Here is a 27148-nt window from a genome sequence, read left to right on the forward strand (position 1 = left end):
ATTCATATCCTCAAACCTGATAAAAACCCAGCTGAAGCATCAAGTTTACTTTCTTCTATCAGTAAACTTTTTGAAAAAATTATCTCGTTGAGAATGATGTCTCATATAAATGAGAATTCAATATTTTACCAGAACAGTTTGGATTTCGTCATGAACATTCAACTGCTCATCAACTTGTCAGAGTGACGAACATGATAAAAGCAAATAAATCTTCTGGGTTATCCACTGGAGCTGCTCTTCTAGACATAGAAAAAGCATTCGACAGTGTTTGGCACAAAGGTTTAATAGCAAAAATGTCTGATTGCCAGTTTCCTATTTATTTGATCAAAATGATTCAAAATTATTTAACTGATCGTACTCTTCAAGTTAGCTATCAGAATTGTAAATCTGAATTGCTACCCGTACGAGCAGGTGTTCCGCAGGGTTCGAGCGTAGCTATAATCTTGCACAATATTTTCACTTCTGATCTTCCGAATCCACCCGTTGGTTGTCAGAAATCGCTATTCTGTGACGACACAAGTCTGTTAGCCACAGGTAGTAATCTAAAAGTGATCTGCAGTCGTCATCAAAGAAGTTTAAATATTTTCAGTGATTATCTGTCAAAATGGAAAATAAACCAAATGCAGCAAAAACGCAATTAATTATCTTTCCTCATAAGCCAAGAGCAAAAGTTTCTTTTCTTAATCCAAACAATAATCACATTCTCAAATTGAATGGCTTGGAATTGACATGGTCTGATCAAGCTAAATACTTAGGTTTAACGTATGACAAAAAACTCACTTTCAAGGATCACATTGAAAGAATCCAGGCAAAGGGTAATAAATATATTAAATGTTTATATCCGCTTATAAACAGAAATTCTAAGCTCTGTCTAAAAAACAAATTGTTAATTTATAATCAAATTTTCAGACCAGCCATGCCTTATGAGTACACCCAAACCTCCATTTACGAACCTTATATATGTATGTATATATGCTTACACACTCGCCCGCATGCATGTATGTGTATATATTTATACATATAAATGATCGCTTTTACTTGACCAATATTTATACGTATTATGTAATACAAATATTTGCACACATGCGTACGTATATTGATACATATATACATATATAAGTTACGTAAATGGAGGTTTGGGTGTACCAATTTGGTCAAGTTGTTGTTCAACCAGGAAGAAAACGCTACAATGGATTCAGAATAAAATTCTGAAAAGGATTTTGAAGCGTCCTCCCTGGTTTAGTACAAATGAGTTAAACAGACTCACAAATATAGAACCATTAGATGTAATGTCACATAATATTATAAGCAAATTCCGACAAAAATCGATGCAATCTTCAATTGAATCGATTCGCTCTCTGTATTAGTTAGTAAGTGAGTATATGAGTTCCTTTTCCACATTACACAATACAAGTAGGTTTAAAATTTTCCCTGCACAAAAATCTCAGAATTACCAAATCATGCATATAATAGGACTGAAAAGTCACCACTTGTGCATGAACACCCAAATTAAATCTTAATAATTTAATTCTAACTCATATTCCAACAGTTATTAAAAAAAAGTTGGGTCTGGGTGAAATTCAGGAATTACGTATAGGACCATGAGATCTTTTGTTTGAATCTAAGGTTGTGGAAATTGGTCAAACCATCGCTGAGAAAAGTGAATGAGATCCATTTTGGTATATATGACCACTATTTGCGGTGCTTCCGGAACCGGAGACCGGGAACTAAGATAGCCGGAATCGGTTTGTTTAGTTGCCTGTTGATAGTGGCTATTGATTTGTGTAGTTTTGAGACCAGTTTAGAAATTTTTACAGGTTTTCACCAGACAGAGTTCTTCCTGCAGCTAGCTATTCGAAAGGTGGCCAACTATTCGATTTCAAATAGGTGAGACATTGAAGCCATATCCAGTGACGACTCACGACGATCACCACTACGAAGAAACTCGATGACTCCAGAAGTTGCTTTAGCTACTTTGTGCGGCCGCTCATTTCTCAACACTCTTGTTTTCGTCGTGATTGACATACCCCTTAGGAGAAGAAAACGATCTTAGCTCCAGAAATCTCTGTTGCATATAATGCTTATCGTATAACTGGTGCACAATTTAATAAGGCATCATTTAAGTTCATAGTTTATGGCCACAATAGAATGACAAGTGCGTCGAAAATGATTGTAATTTGTATTAAAATATTAAGTAGGTCTTATCCAATTATCTTAGCTCCAGAAACAAGCTGGGATAAAAGTATTGGGAGTGAAGACGTTTTCGGCAATAATTACAATATGTTCAGAGAGGATCGCAATTTTCAAATGTCTGATAAGAGATCGGGTGATGGAGTGATCATAGCTATTTCTACAAAATTGAGTGCTGAGATCATAACCACTAGAGAAATTGAAGATTTCGAGCACATATGGGTGAAAACTCGTCTGCCAAGGGAAACACATATTTTCTGCTCAGTGTATTTTTCCAAACAACACCCGTAAAGAAATATTTGAAGATTTTAAAAATTGCGTAAGAAATCAACCAGCCAACCGGATCGCTCGACTCAGAATGACTACGCGTGTTTTGTAAGGCTATAAAAGCTTTTAGAAAGTCATTATTCCCAGGTTCCGGGGTTCCGAAACGTGTACCGCCACCTACACGTTGCGAGCATTACAAGCGGCCCTTATGCCCATGGATATGACAACGGCCGCAAAATTACGTGCAAAAGCAGCGGAACCACCTTCTACGCTACCATGCTAGGGTTCGCATGGAGGGGTGCCACAGAATGTTCTCGAATCTTTGCAAGATTCACATCCGAATATCAGATGGACATGAAATTTTAAAATTATTGTAGATCAGAAGAAAATCTTAGCTCATCTGTTTCATCTGTTAAAGACTTAGGCATCATTCTCGATCGCAAGCTCCGCTTCATCGAACAGTTTGCCTTTGTTACTGCGAAAGCCTTTGCAGTTTTGGGACTCATTAAACGCAACACGCAAGATTTCAACGATGTGTATTGTCTAAAAACAATTTACATCGCTTTAGTACGAAGTATTTTGGAATATGGAGTTATAATTTGGGCTCCGCATCATAATGTTCCCATCGACCGGATCGAAAGGGTCCAAAAGTGTTTCGTCCGATTTGCTCTTCGACGACTACCTTGGCAGAATCATCTTCAATTGCCACGTTACGAGAATCGCTGTGCTCTCATGAACCTACCGACTCTGCAAAATAGACGAGTACATCTACAAAGGATCTTCGTTTTTGATCTACTGACTGATAACATCGATTGCCCCGTGCTACTCGAAAGAATTCACTTTAACGTTCCAGGAAGATCATTGCGAAGAACGGATTTTCTTAGACGCTCATTTCATCGCACACAGTATGGTCAGAATAATCCAATGGATGTTTGTTGCCATCGTTTCAACAGCGTGTATCATCTGTTTGATTTTAATATTAGCAATGACATGTTTAAATAAAAAATATTATTAAGTTACCATTAGTGTTAAGTTATACAGCCAAAGTCTGTGCGAAAGGTTAACTCTAATCGAAGACAATAAAAGAAAATTTTTTCTTGGTCCGACATCATCAACAGTCACGCAGTACATATGTGCCGTCGGTCGGTGTGCCGTCACGTAATGATACTGGTTAACGCCTATCCATGCAAACGAAAGCCTCGTAACCGTCCATAGACGTTCCCATAGATCGGCTGCATAGAATGAAGGAATAAAGGAAACAGAAAAAAATAACCCCCGTCACGCATGCACATCCATGGTTCGGTCTACTACCCACTAAAACACCTTGGATCTACCCACTACCTCCCCAGCCCCACCGCTAGGTATTACTTCGGGGTGGAAGGCTATTGGTGCTCACAGTACCCTCCCCAGATATATGCAGAACGGATATCAGCATCCTGCTCTCGAGGAATCGACCAGTTGGATGACGAGGTCGGTCCAGTGATGCCGGCTGGAGAGTAACTTCCGGTTCACTGGCGCCTCGACGACCCAAAACTGATGCTACGTCGCGGAACTACTCGACTAGTCTCCGCCAAAAGATCTAGTCTACACCGACGGAGGGTTCCCCGACGAGGGAAGTCCTCCCGAACCGACGCTCACGGTACGCGTCTACGACCCGACCGACTGACGGAGAGTTCCCCGACGATGAAGACCCTCCCGAAACCGACGCTTTCGATTCCCGTCAACGCCCGACCGAGAGGATGCCTGGGTCGATCCAGTAATTCCGGTGGGAGGATAGCTTCTGGTTCACTGGCGCCCTGACGATCCTAGCGGTATTACGCCACGATTTACTCGTCTTGTCCCCGACGAAGGATCTAAACTACTCCGACGGAGAGTTCCCCGGCGGAGGAAGTTCTCCCGACACCGAGTTCTCTGTTACACCACACGGGACACCCGAAGGAGTGCCGAGGTCGGTCCGGCGATTCCGGTTGGAGCATGACTTGCGGTTCGCTGGCGCCTCGACGACGCAATTTGGGATGTTGCGGTCGACACTGCGTTCCAGTTCTCTACGCAGTGGCACATTCTTTGGATCATGTTCTCCGGTGTGGTGTCAATGCCGCATGCCTCCAGTAGCTCACTCCTTTGAGCCGCGAAACGGGAACGTGCGAACAAGACGTGTTCTGTCGTCTCGATCTCGTCTGGGCAGCCAGGACATCCAGGGGATGTTGCGTGGCCGAACCTGTGGAGGTACCATCTGAAGCACCCGTGGCCTGTGACAAATTGCCGAAGTTCACTTCTCCGTGAGGTCTATATAACCAACTCGAGACCCTAGATATGAGCCGATGTGTCCACCTACCCTTGGTTGAGCTGTCCCATTCTTGTTGCCATCGGCGTATAGAAGCGGCATTGGAGGCCATATGGGCGTTCCTGTCTCCTCGCATGCTGTAGCGCTCCGCGTCTTCCTTCACTATCAGACCGCACGCCTACGCAGGCCGCATCCCTCGATACAGTGCGGTATGCACTGATCGCGCGAAGACACATCAGTCTATGCGTACTCTCCAGCATCTGTGCGTTGCGTTCCACATTCAGTGCCGACGCCCATACTAGGCTGCCGTACCTGAGGATCGAAACTGCCACTCCTGCCAGAGACCTACGTTTACTGGAGCGCACAGGCGAGCTGTTGGCCATCAATCGTGAGAGCGCCGCGATCGCTTTTGATGTGCGCTTGCAGGCGTATTCTACGTGCTTGCTGAAGTTGAGTTTGTCGGCAAGCATCACACCCAATTGCTTCAATGATCTCTTGGAGGGATCACGCAATCTCCGGCATGTTCCAACGCCTCCTGTTCTGCTTTGCGGTTGTTTACCACCATCACCTCTGTTTTATGGTGCGCGAGTTGAAGTTTCCTGATACGCAGCCAGTCCTCTACCAAGCAGATTGAGTGTGATGCACTCAGTTCGACCTTTTCGATGGATTCGCCATAGACTGTCAGTGTGACATCGTCCGCGAATCTGACTATCTTGACACCCGGAGGGAGCCTCAACCTCAGTACTCCATCGTACATTATATTCCACAGGATCGGGCCCAAGATAGATCCCTTTGGTACTCCAGCCGTGATTGGAGTTTTATTTGTGCCTTCGTCGGTCTCGTAGAGCAATACTCGTTTCTGGAAGTAGCTTTCCAGAATATTGTACAGCCCTTTCGGTACTCCCAGTCGAAGTAAGGAATCAGCAATGTCTTCCCAACAAGCACTGTTGAACGCGTTCTTATCGTCTAGCGTTACTACCGCACAGTAGCGGATTCCTCGTCGTTTGCGCTGGATAGCTACCTCCTCCGTGGTTACCAACTATGTTATGGCGTCCGCCGTCGACCTGCATCTGCGAAACCCGTACTGCTGGCTGGACAGTCCGCCTGCCTCCTCTATGAAGGGGGATAGCCAGTTAAGGATGATTGCCTCAAGGAGCTTTCCCACAGTGTCTATCAGACAGATTGGTCTATACGCCGATGGGTCTCATGGGGGTTTCCCAGGTTTCGGTAATAATACCAACCTCTGCCTTTTCCAAATGTCTGGGGACATACGCTCATCGAGAAATCTCTGCATGACCTCCCTGAGCATTTCCGGTTTTGTCATTATAGCCGCCTTTAGAGCCACATTCGGGATACCGTCTGACCCCGGGGCTTTCTTTGTAACGAGCGTTCTCGCCGCAGCGAGAAATTCCTCGTTCGTTACCTTTTCAACTTCGTTCGCTGGTAGCGGGGCTGGCTGCCAGGAGGACGTGTCGTGGTGGGGAAAGAGAACCGTTATGATTTCCTTCAACCTCGCCGGACTACGTTCAGGGAGTGTTAGCGCTCCTCTCGTTTTGGCCATTACCATCCTGTAGGCATCGCCCCATGGGTTGGAGTTTGCTCCCTCACATAGGTGGTCGAAACAGGCTCTTTTACTTGCGCTGATGACCTTGTTTAGTGCTAACTTCGCTCGCCGTTTTGAATGCCGTGTGCCTCTCCATCCTCATCTCCGCTGATCGAGCTCTTTGCATCCTTCTTCTAGCCCTGAGGCAGGATGCGCGAAGGCGTGCAATTTGCTCGTTCCACCAGTGGACCGGTGGCCTGTTGGTCTTTGGTTGGGCATTCCTCGGTTGGGCATTTCTAGGCACGCCCGTGACAAGATAGCGACCAACTCGTCCCCTCTCAGGTTCGCGTTGTGCTCCTCCAATGCAAGGGCAGCGCAAAAAGTTTCGCGGTCGAAGTTAGCAACCTTCCACGCTAGAGTTTTGGGAGTATTACTCCTCTTTGTGCTTCTCGCCAAGTGAACGATCGTGTAGCGAATGGCTAGATGGTCGCTATGGGTGTAGCCACCATCAACTCTCCAATTAAGATCTCCGGCTAGGCTGGGACTACAGAAAGCCAGGTCGATAAACGACTCGACTACGTTCCGCTGGAAGAAACTTTTCAGTCCATCATTCGCTAACACGACGTCTAACTTGGCAAGGGCCTCCAGTAACGTCTGTCCTCTCCTGTTAGTATAGCGGCTGCCCCAAGCCGTTGCCCAGGCGTTGAAGTCTCCGGCTATCACCATCGGCTTCCGCCCCACCAGGTCTGCGGTCAACCTGTCGACCATCCGGGTGAACTAGTCTATTGACCATCTCAGTGGAGCGTAGCAGCTACAGTAATACACTCCGTTTACCTTCGCTATGGCTACTCCCTCCGCTTGCATTTTCATCACCTTTTGTACTGGGTATCGACCAGTCGTCAAGATCGCCACAGTCTTAAATTCGTCCGTCACCCAGTTCCCGTTATATACCGGTGTGCGATAGGGATCTGAGAGAATCGCGACATCAATGCCCCATTCCGGCACTGACTGGTACAGCAGTTGCTGGCCAGCTGCACAGTGATTTAGATTCAGCTGTGCTACTTGCATGTTGTTATACTCCCTCCACTTGTTTGACAAGTAGGTTCGCCCAAGACATGGTTTGTTGTCCTCTTCTTGCTCGCGCATAGCAAGCAACGTGGCGTACTTTCACATGCATACGCCTTGTACCCCTCGCCGCCGCAACGCTTGCAGAGGTTGCTCCGGTCTGGGCCTTTGCAGTCCCATGACTTGTTACCAGATTCGAAACACCTGAAGTACAAGTCAACCGCCGGCGGCTGGTAAGCGGTCACTGGGCATACCGACCATCCGACCTTTAGTCATGTGGTCCTTTCCTCATACGGATGGATTCCCGTTGGACATCCTCCTGTGCTCCCTTTTTTAGCTCGAGCGGCATCTCTCCCATTTTCGTGCGACGGATGATGCGAACCTCTTTGCCAAGCTCGGCTAGGTTTGCCTCACTCCGCATGGCCTTGAGCACATCGGCTTACTTTTCTTTGTCGGCCTTAACCAACAAAGCCTCGCCTTTGTCCCTAGTCCTCCTCCCGGGAATGGGCCAAGCATCTTTTGGGACCCTTTTCTTCTTGTCGACCTTCACCCATGGATTCTCGTCGGGTTCGCTTACATGGCTCGGATCCGGGGGTCGAGTGCCGAGGTTTGGGTTGAGCCCCTCGTCACGTTCCTTCGCTCCATCATTTCCACCATGATCTTTACTCCTTTTGGCCTTGGGAGTCAGGCATTTACTTCCTGGAGAATCCCTAGCGCGTTTCCGGCACTGTTTATTCCGCTCAATCGTAAGCCGGAGCGCATAGTCGACCGCCTCCTGTTTTTTTATCGGTATCGAAGGCGAATGGCTCTGTTTGAGAACACTTCTCCGACTTTCCGTTACCCTTTAGCCGCACTAACAACGCCTCTTGGTCCCTTTTAGCTACGAATGCGTGCCTTGCGAGCGCCAACCACGGAACGGTCCACTACGTGTCCGTAGGGTGAGCTCACATCGGTTGGGTACGCCAGCCGAGCCATGGGGCGGTGCACTACGTGTCCGTCAGTGGGCTCTGGTCGAGGGGAAAAATTTTCGAACTAGTAGGTCGATGGTCTATCGGTTGGTTACGAATGACGGAAGCGTGTTCTATCGCTCCATTGGACCAACTCCGGCTAATGTGAGGACGATTTAGGTGTTGGATGAATGTTATACGGCTACCACGTTATATGCAATAGCTAACGACTGTAGCTGGTATTATAAATCGCTATGATTGATGTGCCATCATCATCAACCGTGGCTGTTGGTCGAATGGCGATTTAACGGCTCATCTCTGACTCGGACTAACTCTCGGACGAATTCTGGTTGATCCTAACAGTAATATACGCTTTTCTCAAAGGTTAAGCCATGCATGTCTAAGTACAAACAGATTTAATGTGAAACCGCATAGGGCTCAGTATAACAGCTATAATTTACAAGATCATTTAACTAGTTACTTGGATAACTGTGGAAAATCTAGAGCTAATACATGCAAAATGCAGGGACCTCGCGGAACCTGTGCAATTATTAGTCAAACCAATCGTCCTCCGTGACGCTGAAGTTGAAATCTGAATAATTTTGTTGATCGTATGGTCTCGCACCGACGATGGATCTTTCAAATATCTGCGCTATCAACTATTGATGGTAGTATAGAGGACTACCATGGTTGCAACGGGTAACGGGGAATCAGGGTTCGATTCCGAAGAGGGAGCCTGAGAAATGTCTACCACATCCAAGGAAGGCAGCAGGCACGTAAATAACCCAATTCCGGCACTGGGAGGTAGTGACGTGAAATAACAGTATAGGTCTCTTGGTAGAGGTTTGTAATTTTTAGGATTTAGTTGAGCATAAATCCTTCAACCAGGATCAAGTGGAGGTCAAGTCTGGTGTCAGCAGCCGCAGTAATACCAGCTCCGCTAGCGTATATTAAAATTGCTGCGGTTAAAACGTTCGAAGTTTATTCTTTTCCAACACGGGTGCTACTCCCAATGATTGGTAGTAGGTCACTGGATTTTTGCTACTATAACACTGGGTGTGCAGCCACGGGCCCTCGGGTTCGTGTGTGTCGTTGTGGCGTCTGTTGCCTTTTATCGATTGCTGGCGTTTCCCACAAGCCCAGCTGCTTTTACCTTGAACAAATTAGAGTGCTCTAAGCAGTCTATCCCTATGGCCGAGAATAATCTTGGATGGAATAATGGAATATGACCTCGGTCTTAATATTCATTGGTTTGTAATCCAGATCAAGAGGTAATGATTAACAGAAGTAAATGGGGGTATTAGTATTATGGCGCGAGAGGTGAAATTCGTAGACCGTCGTAAGACTAACTAAAGCGAAAGCATTTACCATGGATGCTTTCATTAATCAAGAACGAAAGTTAGAGGATCGAAGACGATTAGATACCGCCCTAGTTCTAACCGTAAACTATGCCAGCTAGCAATTGGGAGACGCTACATTATGGTGCTTATGGAATTGACGGAAGGGCACCACCAGGAGTGGAGCCTGCGGCTTAATTTGACTCAACACGGGAAAACTTACCAGGTCCGAACTTATTGAGGTAAGACAGATAATAGCACTTTCTCAAAACTAAGGGTAGTGGTGCATGGCCGTTCTTAGTTCGTGGAATGATTTGTCTGGTTAATTCCGATAACGAACGTCACTCAATCAAATTAAATAGAAAGCTATCAGCAGCCAGACGATGATCCCGTCCGGTTGGTGGTCGGTGCGGTGGGGTGCTGTACGGTGGGCAACCATGCGGCGCAGTTTCTTCGTTCGCGCCGGTTCCGTCCGGCCGGCGGTGCAGTGTGATCTGATAATACGTCAACTCATCGAGGTTGACTTCTGCTTAATAGGACACTTTGTATTCAGCAAAGTGAGATTGAGCGATAACAGGTCCGTGATGCCCTTAGATGTTCTGGGATGCACGCGCACTACAATGTGAGCAGCAGCATGTACTCTATTCCGAAAGGAACGGTGAATCACTGAAATGCTCATTTAGTCGGGATTATGGATTGAAATCGTCCTTATGAACCTGGAATTCTCAGTAAGTGCTGGTCATTAGCTAGCGTTGATTACGTCCCTGCCCTTTGTACACACCGCCCGTCGCTACTAGCGATGGATTATTTAGTGAGGTCTTTGAAGGTGAACATTTGCTAGTCCCTCGAGATTACATTTGAATCGCTGAAGTTAACCGAACTTGATGATTTAGAGGAAGTAAAAGTCGTAACCAGGATTCCGTAGGTGAACCTGCGAAAGGATCATTACACCCCAAATAATGTTTGACAACCCCTTAAATTTAAGCGTATTAATAAGGGGAGGAAAAGAAACTAACAAGGATTCCCTGAGTAACTGCGAGCGAAACGGGAGGAACTCAGCACGTAGAGGTGATACACATCGCGTATCTAGCTGATTCCGTGTACTGGAAATTTTGTTATCTACGATAACCAGCGGAACCTGGTTCAAGTTCAACTAGAATGTGGCTTTTACTCCCATAGAGGGTGATAAGCCCGTAGAACGGCGCTGATGGTAGAAAATTTTTCCATGGAGTCGTGTTTCTTGATAGTGCAGCACAAAGTGGGAGGTAAACTCCTTCTAAAGCTAAATATCACGATGAGACCGATAGCGAACAAGTACCGTGAGGGAAAGTTGAAAAGCACTCTGAATAGAGTACGTGAAACTGCCTAGGGCTCAAGCCCGTTGAACTCGATTATCCGAAGCGGAGATATTCACCTGTGGTTGGGCCGCCCCCCAGTTGCTGAGCCACAGGGCACTTATGCTCCTGCTTTCAAGAGGACATTGCGATCCATTACGAACAGTGATTTTGCGGGTTCGCGCCTGCAAACCTCCCGACAAATGTCCCCTGGTGTTGGTTGCTTATTCCACCGTAGCGACGTTCAGTTCTGAAGGCCTATGTCGCGAGCTGGTGTGCCGCCGGGCGCGTAATGGATTCCCACACAGACACCGTCCCGTATGTGGTCCCCCACATAACGACGCTCGTAGTAAACTAGATGGCGCTCGTAGTAAACCAGTAACCACGTCTTTCTAGAGTACTGACCTTTGCTTGAAACGGCTCAAAATTTTAAGTCGATCCGACCAGAAACAGCTGAGTTATCGAGGTTGGAGTAAAGTCGTTTTGTAGTTGGTTTAAAGAGTGGAAAAAACCGAGTTTAATGTTTTGATAAAACATTGTTTTTTAATGGGTAAAAACACTGTGCAAGCGAAACAATGGATTGAAAAATGTTATCCGGACTCTTGTCCATCAAAAGCAACAATTTGTCGGTGGTTCGCCAAGTTTAAACGTGGTCGTACCGACACAAATGACGCGGAACGCTCGGGTAGACCTGTGGAAGCCGTTACACCGGAAAATGTGAGTGAAGTGCCAAAATTGTAATGAAAGATCGTAAAGTGAAGCTCCGTGAGATTGCTGAGATGACACAGATATCATATGGAAGTGTATTTACTATCCTTCATGAAAAATTGAGCATGAAAAAGGTTTATTCCAAGTGGGTGCCGCGATTGCTTTCGATGGAAAAAAATGCACCCTGCCACAAAACAATGGCGAAATTGAACGAATTGGGCTTTGATCTGCTTCCCCACCCCCCATACTCGCCAGATTTAGCCCCCATTGACTATTGGCTCTTTGCTGATCTTAAAAAAATGCTCCAGGGAAAAAGATTTGGCTCAAATGAGGAGGTGATCACTGAAACTGAAGCTTATTTTGAAGCGAAAGATAAATTTTTTCTATAAACATGAGCTGAGCTGAAGTAGATCGCCCGTAGTTGTACTTCGTGATTGACCGAATGAATGGAAATGTACAATGAACCAATGAAATGAAGCTTGGGAGAAGCATATCATTTTCACTGTACATACTCACTCACTCCTAACTTTTTATCAAATGATCAATAACGACGCTGGCTACGACCAAAGGCTGTGCTACTGAGGGAAAGGAAGGAATGTTAATCCGATACTCGTTCCTTATAGAGACCGCGGGTACCACTGTATCTCCACGAGCATCACGGGAAAAGAGATTTGTTAGTAGGGAGGAAAAGAGATCCGAATATGTTTTGGTAAACAATATGATCTCAACAAAACCGGATTTTCGATACTCATGAGAAATATGATAAGTAAGCAAAATTTAAAATATCTCCAAGGAACAATCTCACCAGTATCCCGTTTCTCTTGCTCGCTCTGCTGTCAGCAAAGCGAGATGAAACAAGACCACTGAAAAAATAAAATAAAAACACTCGCGAATGGGTCCGCTGCAGACCAATCCTAACAAGTCTGAATGACACGATGGACTTGTAAACTTTCACTCGTTTCATAGAAATCCGTCAACACCGGCAATGACATGCAGACGGCGCTTCGATCGGTTAACAGGTTAACATCGTTGTATTTGAGGGCGGCAAATTCACAGTATCCGCCGTTTGAGCATCTTTAGTTTCGCGGATCAATATTATTCAATAAATAGCACTCTCACTAAACACACACTTGCTACACCTGCACTATCACTCAAAATAACTATTTCAACCTAATTTTTATCTATGCGTATCAAACAACACATTGAAATTATACTTTTTTGAGAGCAGCATCAGGACACCGTATCGCTCTCCCAGTGATGCCAACTCTTCTCAATAATTTTTTTTAAAAACATGGTATTGAAAAATTGGAAAAACGTTGGAACCATTGTATCACCCTAAAAGGTGATTATGTTGATGAATAAAAAAAAATTGCAAAAAAAATGTTGTTTCCATTGTTAGTCTCGGGACTTATTGATCCATGTGTTACACCCTCAGTCTGGGTTGGCGGACTGTCGATCGGCAATGATAAAATCGAGGTACCTTCGGGACCCGTCTTGAAACACGGACCAAGAAGTCTATCTGGCGCGCGAGTCAATGGTGCCGTTTTCCGTTTTCGCGGAAACGCACACTGAAAACCCATAGGCGTAAAAAACATAACTTTCTCGTTGTGCGGGATTACGGGCGAGACTCTCTGCTCGTATCTCCATCCCCGGGTGTTATAACCGACATGCGGTGGTGGTTCGCTTGCGTGCCATAACATACCGTGAGTTTCCTGGATGTGACCCGAGAGATGGTGAACTATGCCTGATTAAGTTGAAGTCAGGGGAAACCCTGATGGAGGACCGAAGCAATTCTGACGTGCAAATCGATTGTCAGAATTGGGCATAGGGGCGAAAGACCAATCGAACCATCTAGTAGCTGGTTCCCTCCGAAGTTTCCCTCAGGATTGCTGGAGCACGCGACATTTCGGAATCTATTCTTATCTGGTAAAGCGAATGATTAGAGGCCTTAGGATCGAAATGATCTTAACCTATCCTCAAACTATAAATGGGTATGTACCATAACATTCTTGGTTGATGTTATTGCAACGCAACGTCGGACACTGGCCCTCTGTTAGGCCTGGGTGTCTTCCGTCGACGTAGAAGATATCGGTGTGCTTAGTGGGCCAATTTTTGGTAAACAGAACTGGTGCTATGGGATGAACCAAACGTAATGTTACGGCGCCTAAATAAACGACGCATCATAGATACCATGGAAGGTGTTGATTGCTACAAACAGCAGGACGGATGACAATTAAGATCGTTAATGTTTACTACACATCGCACCTTCGGAATTGAAAACTTATTCTCAAGCTTTATTGCAGTGAAAGTGTTTATGGGTGGTATTATCAGCACTTCTCTAGTCGAACGTTCTAAATTGTAAGTATTATCGTTCTTATGAAAACCGAATTCGTTAAACAGAAGGCATGAGTCATTTAGAATAATTTGCTTATCGTACAACGTGTTTCCTGAGTGTTCTAATTTTAATTTGTCGTCCAATGTGTTTTATCAAGTATGACTAGACCCATCTCGTAACCTCAGGCTGGTTTTTATGTTTCCGTTTTTATTGTGAAAAAAAACAGTTACATTTTATCAAAAACAAAACGAACAAATAATCAAATCTACGGTTCATGAAATTATTAATTTGCACGGTTTCCGAAATCAACACGGTTTTATTTTACACGGATTTTTTTAACACAGTACGTAACCCCCGTGTAAAAAGAGACCTTAGTGTAATCTAATGGTCTACTATAGTTTGTCGACTAAATAAATAAATAAATAAAAACGTAACGTAACTAGTATGATTTCAATTATTGTAGTGATATCGCATTGGAGTAACGGTGATCTACGCTGGGGAATCCTGCTTCCAGATAGTAGTCGGCAATGGTTGATGGGTTGCAACCTATCTGGATCGATGGTGGCCGCATCCTTCTGCCCGTGTATGTCCGTGGAAAACACCCCCGAGTCAGGAAGACCCAGCGAGTGGCCCGCATGCTGGTCACCATCAAGGGCGGCCCTCGGTTAGCCACGGTTGATAATTTTGTAGACGAGAAAGAGAGAAACACAGATAAGTAATGCTACACACGGTGAACCCGCAGATCACAAAATTACAATATTGCAATAGTTGTTTCACGCTCTGGTTGTTTCAACTAAAATGTTGTTGATTTAACTAACATATCTGTTGATTTTGACATAACCATTAAGGTAACCGAAATTGTTGTATTCAAATGCTGTCATTTGGCGGAGAACGAAGACAGCAAAAGGCAGAACAAAAAACCTCTTCATTTCACCAGAAGCGTTTCATATTGAAAATTTTGTAAATGAGCGTCATTTATGTTAGTTACGTAGTGGTCGTTTTATGTAAGTGGAAGTATGCAGAAGAATATAACAGTTAATTGTAAAACAAGTTTTCCATGTTTTAAATAGATATTCCTACAGTGTAAATGTTTTAATTTCATCTGAGAGTAATGTATTCTAGGACAGTTCATGTCAATGTTATTAAAACCGCTTAACGCTTAAAAACTACAAGGATCAGTCCCATGGGGTTGTTCGAGCCGTTGATGTGGAACAAGGCAACCAAAATTTCTAATGATCTACAATCAAAAAGTTCAATCAATCCGAACCAACACCGAACATCATTTGTCTTGATTTGCATTTGTTTTATGACCGACGAAATTACACCAATATCCCAAATGTATGCAATTATATGTTTGTACATACTTGCGATTTCGATATTTAAGGTGAAATGTAGCGGAATGCGAAAATCGCGTTTTTGATCAATTATTCAAAAACTAGACCGATTTTCAAAAAACCAAAAACACTTAAGTTTTCGAAATCAAATTTATCATAACTAAGTATTCTTAGAATTTTGAAATTTTGCTTTGCCGAGCCGTAATTGGTTTTTGAAATGTATAAACGGTTACTGTTCCGTTCCACGGGGATGATTTTAGAACTGAAAAGTAGTGTTTGTAGCAGAATTTCACAAAGAATCTGATAATGCAACTCAAAATTATAAAATATTAGCTAGAACAACCGAAATTTGAAAAAGTTTACATAAACTTTTCTGCATTTTTTTATTGCTTGCGCGCTGCTGTTTCGCATTGAGGTGGTGTGAGAAATGCACGGTGGGCACGGTGGCATTATATCGTGAGCAAAAACTGCATATAAAATAATGACGCGAATTTATGCAGCATTGGGTTTTTTGTTGAAATAAAAACTAGTTGAATACAATAAAATGGGTATTGTAAGATATCGTTTATTTTATAAGTATCTGTCATGCTAATAATGTGCAATTCTGTTGAATTCAATGCATTGCAAGGTCTTGGTATTACATTTATTGTTGAATATGACCATTTGTTTCAACAGACTTCGCAGACAAGGAGTGGTGGAACAGTAATGGGAGAATACTGAATCTACACCAGGAAAATGTCTGGGTGTGGAAGTCTTAGAATTACATTCCTTTTGAGAAATTTGGCATTTCTGATTTAACAGAATTCGCAGCCGACTCATAGCATAGCTTCGATTACATGGATAGTGCTACGATCCTATTGACACAACATAAATAATACTTTCTACTTATTTGAAGATGATAATGAAAGTCAATTAGAATGGAATATATTGGCGTTGAATGTATTCGATAAGTAAATTCGACCGCGCTCTATCATGCATGTCAAGTAAATACTTTTACGTAAATTCTATCTCATCGGCGGGCCTGGTGAACGACTGGCAAAGATATCAAAAACACTTGAATGTTCTCTTGTCTTCAATCGTTCTTTTGAAGGAGAATCCATGCTTGCTACTAAACTCAGGCATATACATGGTTAGCAAGTTGGTCAATACATATACATATAGCCTCATGTTAGTCATTCATAATTACTCATTATTTATAGCTCTAGTGTAAGAGTAATCACTAACAATAACGATTGAATTAGCATATATTCAAAGTGTGAAAGATTCGAAAATCCATTACGTCCAGTCGTTTTTACAAGTCAATATAACGAGAGGTAAACCCACTGCGCTCAATCATTGAAAAAAGTTCTTGTTTCTATGTGTCCGTTTTTCTTGGTATGCTTTGTGCGACGGCTCGTTCAACTGAAGCGGGTAAAATTTTGCGCGCATTTTATGACGCTACATTTCACCTTAAGCTTCTCTTCGCCAAGCTTGTGTTTAAGTTTATTATGCAAGCAGTTTTTTAGGGTTAAGTTTCTCTACCATTCTGCGATTTCGGTTGAAGCGATATACTATTTCTCATTATCAATCGAGTTCATCTAATATAAATTAGAAATTAATCTTAAGCACTCAAAATTTATCCAGAGATAGTTGTCAATTTCTCATGGGGAAACGACATAACAAGGAATTCCGAGCTTGCATGACACAAGATCAGAGCATACCAATTAAGGGCTGAGGCCAGTGTGTTTTAGGGCGTTTTAAAGGGCTATTTTCACGCTTCAAATCTGATTTTCTCAGAAACGGTGACGACGATCAAAAAACCCAACTGACAATCTCGTAGAAGATTAGTTTAGATTATTCTGTGAAAATTTCAGAATGATTGTTTGACTTTAGCGGTCAAAGTCTTTTTTCTGAAGGAAGAATTGCATAGCTGAAAACGCCGTCTTTCAGATTGTTCACTGAATATCTTGCCTTCAAAAGCATGGATCAAAAATCTATCCTGACAATGTCTAGATAATTTCATTTAGATGCGATTAGTGCATAAAAACATATATGTTCTCGCGATAAAAGTGAAGGGAAAGTTATTTTTGTAAAGGTTAGTCGATTTGTATGGTGGCGCCATTTCAGTTCCCTGGTAACGTAACGAAACATGAGAGAGGAATAAAATCGGCTCAGCAAGGCTGCCAAACAAGCGGTAGCTTTATTGGATTTTATGTGATGTAATCAAACTTGTAACCGAAAATATCAAAACTTTCTTGGCCACCCGGCCACATCGAGAGTCATTTTATACATTTACGAGAGAGCATGGAGAGAAATGTAATACGCACAGCGAGCTTTTAAAGCTTCAAATCGTTTTATGGCGTTTCTCTCTTGCTGTCTAGCAGCAACCTACCTCTAGCTTGCTACGAGAAGGACTGAAACGTTAGCTTTAATTTCGCTTCTATTTATAGATTCGCGTGCTTCCAACAGCTTCGCTTTTGCATCGATTGACCAATCAGAGCGATGCTCTCTCTTTGATACATCGCTTACTCCTTCAAAACCGTCGACTATGGCAGGGAAATCCGGTATGCTGGAGATTTTTTGCAGACAAAATAGGACACTGCTAGCTATTAATCAACATTTCAATGATATACAATTCAAAATACATGGCTATGAACATTCAAATCAATACGTAGAAATATTTCCTATCAAATGATGAAATAATATTAATAATTGATACAAAACTGACTGAGCTGTAAGTGTTTAAAACCTGACCACATTTCTACGTGTAGTTTGTGATTTGCACCCCTAATAAAGATGTGTTCCACATCAAAATTTGCTGCTAAAGTGAAGTGGTACTATTTGTATTTTCTTGAGAGTGTATCTGTAGCAACGATCTGAACGATTAGCTGCCCCCGAAGAGGCTAACAGTAAAAAATATTTATTGCAATTGGCGTTTTAAGCTCAAATAACTGAATAATTGGTTGAAACAACTGAGACATTTTTTTGCTTTCATGCATACAAGTAACTTTGCTGGGATTGTGTCTTTGCTCAATTGCACGAGTGACATCTCATTGAAACGTTTCATTGTTTCAAGTGTTTGGCATTGCTCAACGTTTCATTACTTGTTGGGTGTCGTTGCTAAGCTGCCAGCACGATAAATCAAAAATGACAGATTAGTTAAAACAATAGTCGATTAGTTGTACCAAATTTTAACCAATCAAAATCAGAAAAACAACTAATATTTTAGTTGTTTTGCGATCGCTGGCTTTTCCGTGCATAAAATGGATTTAACATTAAGCAAAGGAAACTGGAGTCCGCAAAAAGATTTTATTAATTGACAGCAGAGATGCAAAAAAGGGAAAGGTGGGGACGAAATAGTTAGTTAGTGAATCAATTCCGATGAAGATGGTGAACAGTTAGGGGATGAAGAGGATCGTTTGTATGTTAGAATCGATCTGAATTTTCTTAAGAAGAAACAACAGACTAGACTTGTAGATTGATGTTTTTCAAGTACCTATAGATAAGAAGCATATAACAGCTATACTATACTCTACGCATGACCAAACAATATGCTCGATGTCCCGATAACCGTCACCACAGGTACAGAGAACGATCTCCGCGAGCCCAGCACGCTGGAGATGTGTATTGAAAGTGTAGCGATTTGGCATGAGCCGTGACATAACATGAATGAAATCGCGACTCACCATATGGATAATGGAATGTAGACATCGTTCCAGTTCGCCATTTTTCCTTGAATCTTACCAGCTTTCGAGAGTTTTCCGACGAGAGATACTCAAAAATTCTTCGAAGAAGATTGGTCTTTCATAAATATTACTTTCTAGTGCGCCCACAAAGTCTACCTTTCCATTACCCGGAATGAAACAATGCAATGGAACCCAGATGAAGAATAATGAATAAGACCGTCCAGATAAAGCTCTGAAGTATTACCGATTTTTCCCTAGGAAACATAGGGGATGCATCCCTGGCTTCATTGACCGGATAGCATCGATTGAGCTTAGACTGTCCGTGAACGTGAACAAATTAAAAAGGATTTATATTCTGAGCCATGTAATCAAAATACAGGGACAAAAAACGGATTTGTGAATTGAGTTCGACAAGCCTTTGTAGTTTTCAATCACCATCGAATCGATAAGAGAGATTCCAGAAATGATTTTTCAACGGTAAGACCAGCACTTCGAGGCTCATCGTATTAGTTGACTGCATGCAACCCAAGGCAATGCGCAGACAACGATACTGAATTCTTTCCAGCTTGATGAAATGGGTGTTCTTCGCGAAACGAAAGCAGACGCATAGCGTTATTTGGAACAACCTGATCAGGTCTCCTCCCCACCATGATCCGGTTATTGTTCGAAAAACGTTGATTCTCTATTGACATTTTTGTTTCATATAAATATGTGGCATTTCCTAGGGGTTTCTGGATTCGAAACAGATCCCGAGATATTCGAACGGACGTAAGACCTTTCATTTAAATGTAAGTTTGTTGAAATCGGTCAAACCATAGCTGACAAAAGTGAGTGATATCCATTTTGGAATACATGACCAATATTTCCGGTGCTTCCAGAACCGGAGACCGGGAACCAGGATAGCCAGAATCGGTTTGTTAGGTTGCTTACTGATATTGGGTATCGATTTGTGTAGCTTCGAGACCAGTTTAGAATTTTTTTACGGTTTTTTTCGCCGGTTTGAGTGACGGTGTATAATATTTAACACACTTTACCCTATAACTCCGGAACCGGAAGTCGGATCCGGATGAAATTCATTAATTCCGTAAGGAATAGTAAGACAACGATCGTGTCATGAACTTGTTTTTCAATAGACCCTTCTAATCTGAGGTTCGACTGGAAAACGATTCCAAGCTCAGATTCACATATATTAATTATTTCCACAATACATGACGATACGATGCATATCGGTGCTGATAAAACAATCGCAAAAATTTGTCAACTATATATTTGGCCTAAAATGAATAGCGAAATCAGTTCTTATATAGAAAAATGTTAAATCTTTAAAGAAATCAAGCCGGCAAACGTCTCCATCACCCTACCAATGAGCGATATGCGAGCGGCCAGACAATCATGCAAATTTTAGATCTTGATTATATCGGCCCACAAGTGAGAATCCGGTCGGGGAAACAATATGTATTAGTTATTATGGATTTATATTATCGAACACAAACGATTTCCCGGCACGGTTTCACTTCATACCGTTTCTTTTGTCGTGAATACGACTTACTTTACTATGGGGTGCCTTTTCAAAATTTACCCTCTGAGAGAGTGATAAGTTTTTGATCGTGAATATCTCTTGTTGTATCTAACGAATCAACATAATCATAATCAACATAATCAACATAATTTTCTTATGGCGGTAGGAAAAGTAACAATACATAAGGATTAGCTAATCGCGTTGCTACGGGAGGCCATGTTTGTTGACGGAGGGAGAGCGCGGGAGAAGAGTGTGATAATTAGAAGTGAGTAATTTTCGTTTAATTTGTTCTAAAGAACGACTGAGTGTCTGTCGTGAGTGTACGGGTGTACTTCACCTGGATCGATGAGTCGCTGTCTTACGTAATGTTTGTTATGCTTGGAAAGTAAAATCTTGTTGGCTGCTTTATGTCCGCATTTATTTTATGATGTCAAGAAGGTTGTTTACAAGTGATGAGTGATACATGCTTTCAAGGGTGCTTGGGAAGGTGTCAGCGTCTGTTCTATTTCGATGAGCAGGTATGGTTCTGCATGATTTTAAGTGTTTCGGTAAGGGTGGTCTTTAATGCGTGGGAATGTTATCTTAGATTGCGCGACGTAGAGTAGTCATGGTATAAGGGTGGTCATTGGTGCGTGGGAACGTTATCTTAGATTGCGCGAGAGTAGTCATGTCGTAGTGAAATCGTTTTTGATGTGGGTAATTTTGAAGCGTATGTACTGTTACTATTACTTAGGAAAGTTGAGTAAATCTTTACTTATACGGCAATGTTTTTTTTCTCTTGTAATTTTTTTTGTTCAACGTGGGGGTTAGGCTCGGTGGGGCACTAAACCGACGACACGACCTGCCACTCGTCCATCAAAACTGTATCGCAAATTTAAGTACCCCTCAGTAACTCGTAATGTCAAAACGAAATCACTTATAAAAATGTTGAAACTGGCACGATTTGTGGAAGATATGTAGAATGTAAAAAAATGTAGAAATGATTTGGTTAATGTTTGCATAGAATTAATTCGAAGTATTTCCGTCCGACCGAAATTATCTTTCTATTAAGGAATGCAAGCAAGGCCACAGCTGAATTAGAATGCACACTGAAGGTGCCAATCCTGAAACTGATAGCGAATATGACAAAACTGATACTGTACTGTTGCAGCGAAATCCCAGTGCTTGATCCGGACAAAGATTATATAGAAAACGGAACTATTCTGAACAACATTACATGAATAGTATGGCCGTATTAATAGTGCAATAATAAATCTGAACATGGATGTGAATCATGGAATAAATTCAACTTTGTTACTAACATGAATAGATATACATTCCCAATTCCATATTTATTCGCAGCTCTCCAAAAACTTTGAATCTTTTTGGTATGATGACCCCAAAAATAGTTATTTTATGGTAAGTATTGAAACAAAAGACTATATTTAAACACATTAATATCCAAGTGTAATCTAATATACCTCGCTCAGAAAGTATAATTTCCACCTACAGGTTCGACACTAACATCCGCCCGATTCTCTCGATCCCCGTCCCTGTCCACCATCCTCATTGGAACTAACAAGATCTTTTTTGTCACTAACTTTTCGTTCCCCCATTCCCCGTCTCTTCACCATCTCGATGGCAACTAATTAGATCTCTGTAGTTTTCAGACATTTTGTTTCCATACCCCCTATTTACCTCGGTTTCCACAATATTTACTTTTTTTTCTCTCATTCTCTTCGTAACATCACCATCACCGCCTACTGTCCTACGCTCCAGTCGATGACCAGCATGCGGGCCACCCGTCGGGGCTTCGTAGCCTGGAGGTGTTTCCCGCGGACCCACACGAACCGAAAGGAAGCGGCCATAGATAGCTGGATCTGGAGATCTGGAAGTCATGCACTATTCAATTCACCGACCACTGCCGAACGCCAGCTGAAAGCTGGATTTTCGAAAATTCGAGACGACATAATCTAATTAACAGATCGGCTGAAAAGTTCGTGTCGTTTCTATTAGAAGGCGCCACTAGAATTAAGTCCATACCATTTTCAGTTAGTACCAACCTTCAAAAGATACGTGTATAAATTTGACAGCTGTCTGATTATTAGTTTGTGAGATATTGCATTTTGAGTGAAGCTACTTTTGTTATTGTGAAAAAAATGGAAAAAAAGGAATTTCGTGTGTTGATGAAACACTACTTTTTGATGAAAAAAAGTGCCGCCGATACCAAAAAATGGCTTGATGAGTGTTATCCAAACTCTGCACCGAACGAAGCAACAATTCGTAAATGGTTTGCAAAATTTCGTACTGGTCATATGAGCACCGAAGACGATGAACGCAATGGACGTCCAAAAGTGGCTGTTACCGATGGAAACGTGAAAAAAATCCACAAAATGATTTTCAATGACCGTAAAGTGAAGTTGATCGAGATAGCTGACACCCTAAAGATATCAAAGGAACGTGTTGGACATATTATGCACGAATATTTGGATATGAGAAAGCTCTGTGCAAAATGGATGCCGCGTGAGCTCACAATCGATCAAAAACAACAACGAATTGATGATTCTGAGCAGTGTTTGGAGCTGTTATATCGAAATAAAACCGTTTTTTTATATAACAATGGACGGAACATGGCTATATCACTTCACTCCGGAGTCCAATCGACAGTCAGCTGAGTGGACTGCACGCGATGAACCGAACCCAAAGCGTGGAAAGACTCAACAATCGGCCGGTAAGGTTATGGCGTCTGTATTTTGGGATTCGCATGGTATAATTTTCATCAACTACCTTGAAAAGGGAAAAACCATCAACAGTGACTATTATATAGCGTTATTAGAGTGTTTGAAGGACGAAATTTCAAAAAAACGGCCTCATTTGAAAAAGAAAAAAGTTTTGTTTCATCAAGACAATGCACCGTGTCACAAGTCGATGAAAATCATGCTGAAATTGAACGAATTGGGCTTCGAATTGCTCCCTCATCCACCGTATTCTCCAGATTTGGCCCCCAGTTACTTTTTCCTGTTCTCAGACCTCAAGAGAATGCTCGCTGGTGAAAAATTTAGAAGCAATAAAGAGGTAATCGCTGAAACTGAGGCCTATTTTGAGGCAAAGGACAAATCGTACTACAAAATTGGTATCGAAAAGTTGGAAGATCGCTATAATTGCTGTATCGCCTCTTAGAGATGGTCGGGTATCGGGTATTTTACCCGAAACCCGACCCGTACCCGTACCCGACGGGTTTTTGGTCGGGTACGGGTAAAAATTTTTATTTTCGATCGGGTACGGGTCGGGTACGGGTAAAAAATTTTACTGCTCACTCGGGTACGGGTCGGGTACGGGTAAAAAAAATTACCGTTCACTCGGGTACGGGTCGGGTACGGGTAATTTTTTTTTTCGGATCGATTACCCGACCATTTGTACTTCACATAAATATGTTTACACGCTGACGAGATTTTTTCATTGCAAAACAGTTCTTCCGAAAAATAATCAATTTGATTCAAGGGGTTTTGACATTCGCGCCTAGGACCAGACCTGTCAACTGGCATCTTTTTCCAGAAAAAACATTTTTTTCTTCATTTAAAAAAAGATCAATCATAGTTACGAGAAAAGTTATGTGAATATTTCCCGCCCTACTTTGTTTATAACATATTTAATAAGACACACTGCCTAGCTCTATGATGTTGCGGTCGGAATCTACTTTTCACGTAGGTTTTAATGGACTGCCATTTTAAAACTGTTTAATGCACAATTCAGTAAAAATTATTTGATTCTTATACTGCCCATACTCGCATATCAGTCTCATATCGATTTTCGCCAATTTTGAGTTAGCTTGAGGAATGGAGTCTTTCCTCAATATACTCTCAGATATTGCAATGAAAATTGAGGGTTTGTTCAGTAAAATATAAAAAAAAATATCAACTCATTTCTGTGTCCCATATGCTAAAGTATATCAGTCCCATTCAGTGCAAAATTTCAATAATTTCATTTGTTGCAATATTGGAACAGCAAAGGTGTATTACCGATATTTCATGTAATAATACCAAGATCATTAGGGAGCAAAGCAAAGTCTTGGCATTACATTCCTTTCGTGGAGTTTGGCCTTTCTGTTTCAACAGACTTCGCAGCCGATTCTTAGCGTAAAGAATCATTGCATGGCTAGGTACTATGGATCCTACTGACACTAAGAATCCTTCCAGGTCGGAGCTCGAACATACGACAGCTGGCTTGTAAGACCAGCGTCCTATGTATTGAACCGCCAACCCTGGACCAGCATTAGGGAGCACAATAAATAAAAAAATTCGGAAATAAACTTTTGATCGTCTTTTTCTCAACATGCCGATTTCCCATATGGGACTGATATGCAAGTATGGGCAGTATATAAAATGTAGTGTAGTACTCATATCACATTCAGATACCAGAAAACTGTTATTTTAAAAATTGGTTGGAGATTTTCAAAATTTTCATAAAAATCATTAGGATTCTTACCATAAAAACATGAACACTTATTTCAGAAAATCTGCATAGAAGTTCTTCTTATTCTGCACTTCTGGGTGGTGTTACCTCACTTGAAATGACACCGATTGATGGGACAGCAAGTTGGGCTATATTGCTAGTTAATTTTCGTTTCTTTTCACTGGACTACAAGTGAAAATCTCGATGCGTGACAACGTGGAGTCGCAAAAGAAAGGGTGAAAATCTTTTCTTGCGAAATACTCAAATTTTCACCGTGTTCATTCGTTGAGAGTTCCACCGGTTCAATGGCTGTAAAAACCACCAGCTACCGATAACATCGTGGGTGTGGGTTTGTGAGGCTTACAAAACGGGCATAGTTGACAGATTAATTTAAATCAAAATCATAATTCATTTTGCTTTGTAGTAAAAAATTGTAACCAAAAAAATTTCCTACGAATGTTCAAACTACTTACACTTGAAGGACTCACTGTTCACCATGTTCAAAATTGAATTTTTCACACCGGGAATACACGTACATTGTTTGATTCTTTGGTCAATTCACGTAAACGAACTGATAACACACTATTCATTTTAGGGGATGTTCGCATAATATTCATTTTCGTCACGTATAATATTCAATTTGATATTTGGAACTATTTTACGTGATTTTTCAAGTGATTCGAATGTGAATTTTTATTTGTGTGTCAAGATAATGAGCACGCTTACTTGTGGTTCTAAAGAATTGGATCAAAAGTCGTACTGTTTCTTAAAAACCATACCTACCCAAAATTGAATACAACGGGTATTACGACATTTTGGGTAAATATGCTTCTCGAAAAGTTTGAGTTGATATTACTCCCTTTTGTTGACATTTGTAAATGAGTATAAAGTACCAAAGACATTGGAAATCTACAGGGTCCGCCATCTAACATTTATTTTTGAACTAGCGGTTATTTCGACATTGGTAACCTCAATGTCACTTCTGATTTGACAGAAACTTAGTTGTATTCTTCCGCTGAACGAAAATGGTTGTGTATACGCTTGAGGACCGCGTGAAAATAGTGCAGTTTTACTTTCAAAATCATGGTAACGTTGCGGAATGTGTGCAAAAAAATCATCTTCTCGGATGAGGCACATTTTCATCTCGGCGGGTATGTTAATAAGCAAAATTGTCGCATCTGGGGACGGGAAACCCGCACGTCATCATGGAGAAGCCGATCTCAGAGAGTGACGGTTTGGTGCGGATTTTTGTCCGGCGGCATCATTGGGCCTTTTTTCTTAGAAAATGAGGCAGGAGCCTCCGCCACGGTCAATGGCGAGCGGTACCGCGTCATCTTTAGCGATTGGTTCTTCCCGTTACTTGAAGAGGAAGACTTGGACACCTTTTGGTTCCAACAAGACGGCGCTCCGTGCCACACAGCCAACGCTACGATCGATCATCTGTGCACAGTCTTCGAAGATCGAATTATCAGTAAAAATTCGGATGTCGTTTGGCCGCCTCGGAGCTGTGATTTGACACCGTTAGACTATTATCTTTGAGCGGCTGTCAAAGATAAGTGTTATGTGGACAAGCCAGAGACAATTCAAGCCTTGAAGGATAACATTCGTGCATCCATAGCTGAAATAAAGCTGCATACAATCGAAAATGTATTAAAAAGCTGGACCGACCGTATGGTGTACTGCAAGGCGAGCCGAGGCAGCCATTTGAATGAAATTATATTCCACAATTACCCGGAAGGATTGTACTTTAATATGAAAAAATAAATTTTGAATTCGAATGAGCCGTTTGTTTTTGTTTTGCATGTTTAAAAAAAAGTTACATTACATTATTCATGTTTCACAGTGTATTTATATGTTTAAAAGTAAACAAGCATTTTAATGTATTTTTCTTACCAACTAGAGCCTGATACGGCTCGATATCTAAAACACTTTATTTTTTCCATACTGAATTTTGGTAAAATTTTTACTACTCATTCGTGTCGGGTACGGGTACAGGTAATTTTTTAACGGGTACAGGTAAAATTTTTTATTTTTTATCAGGTACGGGTAATTTTTTTTTATTATTGATCGGGTACGGGTAATTTTTTACATTTTTAATCGGGTACGGGTAAATTTTTTTGCTGATCACTCGGGTACGGGTCGGGTTCGGGTATAAGAATTTCTATACCCGACCATCTCTACGCCTCTGA

This window comes from Malaya genurostris, chromosome 2 (assembly GCF_030247185.1).
Source record: "Malaya genurostris strain Urasoe2022 chromosome 2, Malgen_1.1, whole genome shotgun sequence".
Classification (NCBI taxonomy): Eukaryota; Metazoa; Arthropoda; class Insecta; order Diptera; family Culicidae; genus Malaya; species Malaya genurostris.